We start from the raw sequence: 8,586 nt of genomic DNA on the forward strand, positions 1-8,586 counted from the left end.
ACAGGAGACCTGATGGCGTGGTTCCCAGCCAAAGGCCGGCAGCCTCAAGACCCAGGAAGAGTCAGCGTTTTGGCTCAAATCCAACGGCAGGAAAAAGTGGTTGCCCCAGTCAAGGACCAACAGGCCAGACAGATTCTCTCTTACTCAGGGGAAGGTCAGACTCTTTATTCCATTCAGGCCTTCGACTGACTGGATGAGGCCCACCCACATTAGGGAGAGCAGCCTCTTTTCCCCAGTGTAACAATTTCATGTTAATCTCACCCAAAAACATCCTTACAGAAAGACCCAGAATAATGTTGGACCAAACGCCTGGGCACTCCACGGCCTGGTCCAGCTGACACGTACAACTAACTACCACAGCGTCTGAAGCACAAGTGGGAAAATGGGTCTGAGGCAGTGAAAGAACACTGTCTCTCCACAACTGGACAGAAAGGGGCCAAACGTGACCCCGTGGCGAGCTTGTGTGAGGTGAAGGACTGTGGAAGACAAAAAATAAGTATTTGGCCTTTGTCTCAGGTTCCTGACACAGCTCCTAAAGTCCTCCATAAAATAAAATTATTTACGACACATACATATTTAGTAAAAGCATAAAACTGCCCACGGAATGGGGGGAAATGCCTGCAAATCATGTACCTGGTAAGAGGGTAATATCCAGGATGTACAGAGAACTCCTAAAGTTCAACAACAACAAAACAGCTGGTTTCAAAAACAGGCGAAGGGCTGGATTAGACATTTCTCCAAGGAAGGGGGTGCAGCTCAAACCGCAGTGAGATCTCACGCACGCCCGCGGCGTGGCCGCCAGCGGCACAGCAGAAGACAGGAAGTGCTGGGAGGCTGTGGAGCAATTGGAGCCCGAGGGCACCGGTGGCGGGAGCGTGAAATGGTGGAGGCCCCGGGGGAAGCCGCTCGGAGGTCCCCCCAAAATTAAACAGAATCAGCATAGGCCTCAAAAACGTCACTCAGAAATACCCCCCAAATTAACCGGAAGCAGGGTCTTGAAGAGATACGTGCACATCCATGCTCACAGCAGCGCTGTTCAAACAGAAACAGAACGTGGCAGCCGCCCGGGTGTCCCGGACGGTTGATGGCCAAACAAAGTGTGGTCTATCCACAGACCTGTGGGGTGTCACGTGAAGTAAGTCCGACAGAGAAAGGCACACCCTGTAGGATTCCACTTACCTGAGGCCCCTGGAGCAGTCAGATCCACAGAGACAAAGCAGACGGCGGGGGCGGGGGCTGGGGAGGGGTGGTGAGTGAGTGTTCAAGGGGACAGTGTTTCAGCTTTACGAGGAAAACAAGCGATGGGGATGGATGGAGGTGGTGGTTGCACCACACTGAACGAACACCCCTAGTCGTACACTTAAAAACGGTTAAGGTGGTAATTTTTATGTTACGTGCAATCTAACACCGTAAGAAAAGAAAGACGAGACTGAATGGCAGAGGCGGGAGGGATTCCAGAGGAGCCAGAGGGAGTTTAAGTGAAATATCTTTTAAAAAATCTCAAATAAACCGTGGCCTGGTATGAAATTTGTTAACTGTGCCAAATTACACTGGGAAGGACGTGGTTACTCATTATCTTGTTCTCCTCACTTGTCAGTGTTTTGAGATATTTCACAACAAAAAAGCTAGCAGCTGAACTAGGCATGAACCCCAGGCTCTGGAAAAGGAGCAGCAGCAGAAGCAGCCGGACGGGAGGGAGAAGCCGACCAGGGGAGCGCGCCTTGTGAGTCTAGCCTTCACCAGCGCCATCAGTAAACCCCTGGCTTTCGAGGCTCACAGCGCTGGCTCCTGGCCAGTCCTTGTACGAGATGGGCGTGCAGGCTCGCTCCAGGGACATGGGGCATTCAATTCCAGGTAAAGGGATTCTTAAAAATCACACGCGCATGTCTTGTACAACCACCACCCTTACATTTCAGATGCTTCATGCAACGGGCAACTTCCAGGAAAATGTAAATAATCCAAACCAGCCCAAGATGAAGGAGACAGCTTGAGTCACTCACTGAGTTTAAGATAAACCGGAACCAGAACCAGAACCAGAACCAAGGCCCTTCCGGAACGTGGAGACGGGCACCTCATCCGTCAGCTGAGGCCAGGCCTGCTGGCCGACTGACCAGATGCGCGTCCCCACCCTCCCACCCCTCCGTTCTCGTCCGCCTCCACCAGGACAGGCTGGAAAGATGGAACAGTCACTTGGCCAGGCTCGCTCGCAGCTGGAGGTTCCCGTGTGACGCTCTGGCCAATGAAACACTAGCAGAATTTTCTGGGAGTCTCGGGTACAGTTTTTATTGTCTTGACCAAAGGGGAGGCCGTCTGGCGCCTCGTGCCCTGCTCCTGGCGTGGGCCTGATACCTGGAGATGCGGTGGCCGCCTGTCCCCACGGGAGAGAGGCCAAGGGGACCCAGAGGCGAAGACCCAGACCGGACGGAAAACTGGAGGAACATCGCGGTCACCAACCCCTAGGCTTCTTGTCACAGACACTGTTGAAAGGTCTTATTTATTTATTACTATGGCTGAGTCATGTCTAAAAAAGGCACATACCTGATTTAAACCCAGTCAAGGACACCATGAGAAAGTTAAGTTACAGCCAACCTCAGATAGAAACAGATGGAAATAATCTCAAATAAAATACTAGCAAGTCAAAGCCAGCAGTGCATTAAACAGACGCCAAGTAGGGTTCAGCCAGGAATTCAAGGGTAACCAGCACCAAAAAGTTACCAGTGTCAGGGTCGGGGGTACAGCTCGGTGGGCAAGCGTGGGCTGAGCCTGCACGGGGTCCTGGGTTCAACCCCCAGTGCCTCCATCAAGAAAAGAAAAGTTACCAGTGTCACGCTCGCCTCTACAGAAGCATCTGATGAGGCTCAAAGCTAACTGCCTGCAAACGTTGCTCGTGAACCAGGTGTCGCTGTCACCTTCTCTGACTGGACAGAATTTTTACCAAAAACCTGCAGCAGACACCTTACCAGGAGAGACGGGAAATCTCACTCTAGCCAACGCAAGTAAGAGGGAAAAAGGATAAGCATGTGTTTTGGAAAAGGAGAGAAATAATTGTCTGCCTGTAGGCAAAGTCATCTATCAGAAAATCTGAAGATTCTACAGAAAGACACCTTCCTGTGGCCTCTACCTGATAAAACAGAGATGCTATCAGCAAATGCCTCCAGGATTAACACTAGTAATGAAGTTCGTGCCCGCACGGAACCTAGAACGGTGCCTGCACATGATAACAAGCTACAAGATCGACACATAAAGCCAGGAATAAGCCACTAGAAGTGGAAACATTTCAAAACTTTCATTCGCAGTGGCAATCAGACCTATGGCTCAGCTGGAGACAGTCCTGACGGAGGACGTGACTCAGGCGCGGGGACCACCTTCCATGAAGGGGCACGCCGACGGCCGGGGAGAGGGACAGGTAAGCGATCCCCAGGGGTCAGAGCGATTCCGTGTTCCGTGAAGATCTTCCCGGGAGTCTGCAGCTGGTTCTCCGATGTGCGCAGGAGAGGGAACCCACGGACGCCCCTTCCTGTAAGAACCTCCCCCGGGTGCACTGGGCCCCACGGTGGAAGTGCTGGCTCCTGCAGCCCCCGGGCTGGCCCAGCTCCAGCACCTGCCCTCCTCTGGGAAGGGTGCCCCGGCTCATGTGATGCTCACGGGGGCGACCGCTCCGGCCCCAGCAGCGTGGACTGCCACGGCTCTAGCATTTCACACTCGGATCCTTGACAAATAATATCCCACTCTCTTAAAAATTATCAGTGCAGCCGCCCACTCCCTCGGCAGCCATGGGGCAGGACCGCCTCGCCTCCTGTTCACTGCGGCCCACTCTCCCGGCGGAGAAGGAGTGGGACTGGGAGGGTCTCAGCCCACCCTTCACTGTCATGACCAGACGTCTTCCTGGTGACTGTCCCGCTGTCCCCGCCCACACGCCAGCACCCTGTGGCCCTGCGGCCCCACCGCCCACGGCGTCGTCAGACTCACTCAGCCGCGCTGGTGGCCGTGGGGTGACAGCTCATTCTGCCTCCACTGTCACCTCCTCACAGGATCGATTGCCGGCACTTGGATCCTCTTTGGTGAAGCGTCTTCGAGCCTCCTGCCCCTCTCCCTTAGGTCAGCTGCCTTCCTTAACTGACCTGGAGAGTCCTCCCTGCCCTCTGCTCACAGTCCTGTCTGGCTGGGCGCTGAGGTCCGTCTGGAGTCGGTGGCCGCCGTCCATCCTCTGCCGCCTCACACCTTCCTCACTGAGCAGCACACCTGACCCCCAGTGGCGGACAACTCACGGGCTCTCAGGATGTCCAAGGCACCTGGCACGCCCCCTAGGCTGGCTTTGAGGGGGCTCCCTCCCACCTGTTCTGCTCCAACGTCCCTGACTTCAGAGAAGGGCCCTGCCTCCCAGCTCATTCAAGCCAGAAGGCGGGGGCACCCTGGCTAGCGCACTGCTCACCGTTCACCCCTAACCCATTGGGAAGCCTTGATGTTCCTCCTTCCAGAGCAACCTCCCAACACACCTCCCGCCCCATCCACCTCCCTTCTGGACCAAGAGCCTCCTGTGACCAGAGTGTCCTCCCACCCGACAAACTTACAGCCACTCTGTGGGACTCAAGTCCAAAATGCAACTTCCCTTACTGTCTCAGCGCCGTCCTACAGTCAGCCGTCTGGAGGTGGACGCGGCTCCTGCGCTGCAGGTAGCGGTCTTGGGTCTCGTCCAGGAACGTGTCTGCCGGTGACACGGCACAGAGCCCGAGTGCTGGTTCCTTAGACTGTTCCACATCCTGGATCTGCCTTTTTGCTTTTTCATGGTATCCTTGCCACAAATGATGCTGGGAAAACTGGTATCCATGCGTGAAAGAATGAAGTTGGACCCTTCCCATATGACACACACAAAAATGAACTCAAAATCATCAAAGACCTAAATGTAAGACCTAAAACTATAAAATCTTAGAAGAAAACATAGGGGAAAGCTTTGTAACGCTGGATTTGGCAATGATTTCTTGGAATGACACAAAAAGCATGAGTGCCAGAAGTAAAAAGAGACGAACTGGACTTCATCAAAATTCAAAATGTGCATCAAAGGACAGAATCAGAAGAAAGAAAAGGTAATCTGAGGAACAGCAGTAAACACCTGAAATCATACACCCGATAAAAGGTCTGCGTGCAGGACGCACAGAGAACTCCTAAAACTCCACAACAGCAAAAACATGTTTAAATGGGCAAAGGACCTGAACAGACATCTCTCCAGACAAGACGCAGAAATGGCCAAGCAGCAAACGAAAAGGCGCTCAACGTCCCCAATCATGAAGGAAACACAAATCAAAACCATGAAGAAATTCCACTTCGTGTCCACGGAGATGACCGCCACAAAGCAAAGCACAGAACACAGCAAGAGTCGGTGAGGGCGCAGAGAAGCTGGAAGCCTTATACACTGGTGGTGGGAGCGTAAGACGGCGCGGCCACGTGGGAGACACTGTGGTGGATTCTCAAAAAGCCAAGCATGGAACCATATGACCCAGCAGTCCCATTTCTGGGTATTTACCCCAAAGAAGTGAAAGCAGGGTCTCGAAGAGACACTTGTACCTCCATGTTCACAGCAGCATCATTCACAACAGACAAGACGTGGAGGCCCTGCAGGGGTCCGTGAACAGGTGAGGGATAAACACAGTACGTCTGTCCACACAGTGGAATGCTACTCAGCCTTAAAAGGAGGGAAATTCTGACACCTGCTACAACACGGACAAACCCTGAGAACACGGCACGCAGTGAAATAAGCCAGCCGCAGAAAGATAACCACTGTGTGGTCCCACTTACACGAGGTCCCTGAGCAGTCAGATCCACTGAGACCGAAAACGGCGGGGTGGGTGGGGAGCCGGGAGCGGGAGGGCTTAGTGGGGACAGAGGTTCAGTTTTGCAAGATGAAAACGTCCTGGAGGTGGATGGTGGTGACGGCTGCACACAGTGTGACTGTGCTCAGTGTCACTGACTGGACACTTACAATGATTAAGATGATAAATTTTACGTTACATGTACTTTACTACAACAGAAAAATTGAGAAAAGAAGAACAATCTATTAGATTTTTCCAAAAGTATTTTGTGCTCCTTTGTTCATAGCTCACCCAGCTGTGCATCCAGTTCTCTTATCCTTAGATGGGGCACCTTCTGCTAACTCGACGAGAATTTTCAATCCATTTACCTGCAATTTCTCAAGTTCATATTTTGAATAACAAGACCCTTATCAAACGATTTATTTTATTTTAAAATTACTGAACTAATAGATCTTCATTATCAGAAACGGAAAATACACACAAGCAGGAGCAAGAAAACTATGATTACCCAGAACTCTGTCTCCCAGAGAGCCCGTCCCCGCCTGGCAGCGGCCCCCAGACTGCTCTCCATGCCCCCTGCAGCCTGCCCTTCGAAGCCTGCATCGTTACTTGCCTTTTTTGTTTCGTAATACATCACGGACAGTTTTCCTTGCTAATCAATAAACCTGCGTTACAGGTTCCTCCCAGCCCGCACCGTGTGATTTCTGAACTAATCTCCCCTTGGGATTGGTTCCGTGAGTCTGCAGAGCATTCAAGGCAGGGTCTGGCACCTGCAAGAGCTACATAAGTAACTGGCTTCAAACGTGTTCATCAAAAAGCCGCAAAAATACAGGAGAAGTCGGCAAACCCACCATCACAGAGGAAGGTTTTTAACTCTCACTTCTGGGAAAACTACAAATCAAGCGCACAAAAGTGGGGGAAGCGGTGAGACTCGGAATCACATCGGGGGCGGGGCCCCTCCACAGGCTCCGCAAGCTGCTCCCCACCGGGCGCCCCCCTCCGGCCTCCGTGCCCTCCCCTCTCCTCCTCTGCCTTCAAGGAGGGTGCAGACGCGGCCTCCTGGCGGCCTCCCGTGCTCCTCCTGGTCCCTTGGGCTCTGACTGCAAACCTGTGCTCACCTCCTCCTTCCAACCCAAACTCCGCCTTGGCTCCCTTACTCCCGCCCACGGGTCCCTGGAGGGTGGGACCAGCCGTGGTCCAGCCTCCCCAGCTCTGCCTCTGGCCCCGCGGCTCCTGGAGGGGCCTGCTCCTCCCCGGGGCCTCGGCAGCTGGGCTTCCTCTGCCTGCGAGGCCCCAGCTCCTGACCCCTTCTCCCAGCAAGGCTGACTCTCAGTCCAGCCCCAGCCCCAGCCCCAGCCCCTCCGTCGTCCTTCCCTGACCTCTGCTGCCCAGGTCAGTTGCACACCGGCCCCCTCCTCGCCAGCACGCAGCACAGTTCCTCCGTGCCTCTGTTTCCCATCAATCTGATCAGCTTCTCGCCTACGGAGATGGGGCCACCGGGAGGTGCGCCATTTGACAGAACACCTATCCTCTCTCCGAGTCACACCTGGAGGCCTGGCCCCGCCCTCCCCACGTGCAGACCTGGGCCCTCATGGAGGAGCCCCAGGTGCAGGCCAGCGCACAGGTTGTGGGAACCGTGCGAGGCGGGCAGGTGCAGCCACAGCTCCCTCCTGGAGTCCACGCCGAGGCTGGGGCATCGCGGCCAGAAAGCAGTGCTGAACTGGGGCTGCAGCGCCTCTGGGGACCGGCAGGATGACAGGGCCCCCGCGAAAAGCATCTCAGCACCTCAGCACTAATGAAGAACCTTCCAGGAGACCCAGGTGCATGTGGGTTCTGGGCTCGTGCAAGAGAGGGAACAGCTTTCGACGGCTTGGGGTGGGTCCTTCTCTGCTTTTCTTGGAAGGGATGTCCTGTCTCCCGGCCAAAGGTCTCCCACCTCTGCTCTCAGTATCTGGGAGTGCTCACCCTCCCTCCTGTCCCAGCGCCCGCGCGCTCCCTCACCTCCTGCCTGCACTGTATCCCCTCCTCAAACAAACAGAGCCCCCCCCAGCCTCCCCACCCCTCCTGCAGACCTAGGAATCCTCCCGCAGGAGGAATCAGTGGTTTCCCCGCAGGACGGGGTTGGGAGCCCGAGACTGCAGGTCCCAATCCCGCCTGCAGAGCCAGCCCCCAAGTCCCCAGGTCACTGTCCCACCCGCACCCCAAGTGCCTTTAAGGGGCCCCCTTCCTCCTGCAGCTTCCTCTGCTGAGTTCAAGGTGCACACTACAGGAGAGGAGCAGCTTGTGGGGGGGACTGTCACATGTTAAGGTGGTCCCTTGCTGCCAAACTGTCCTCTGGGGAGACTGTCCCTCTCGCTCCCCCAGGGAAGAGAGAGCGTTTTTGCACCTCTCCTCACACTCAGCACTGTCAGCCTTTGAATCTGCGCCGTCCCTGGTGGAGAGTGAGAGCCTCAGCTCCTCCTGATGTCAGTTTCAGGATCTAACTCGGGGGAGATGGTGCTGCAGAGCTGATGTGAGAGGGAGCGCCCCCCCCCCCCCCGCCACGTACCCTCTCTCCTGGGGACAATTCCTCGCAACTCCTTTGGCGAATTACTTTGGTATCTGCTTCCGCATCCCCAGACATCGTGCTGCACTTGGCTCCTCAGTTCCTGGCATCACTCAGAGTTCGGCTCCTTCACAGCCCTGCCTCCCCTCCACATCCCCTCCATATGTTCAGACACATCAGGGAGCCTCTCAAGTCCGTCCTCCGCGGGCGGCCTCCCCAGGACCACGCACCTGC

This window comes from Vicugna pacos, chromosome 17, assembly GCF_048564905.1.
Source record: "Vicugna pacos chromosome 17, VicPac4, whole genome shotgun sequence".
NCBI classification, from domain to species: domain Eukaryota; kingdom Metazoa; phylum Chordata; class Mammalia; order Artiodactyla; family Camelidae; genus Vicugna; species Vicugna pacos.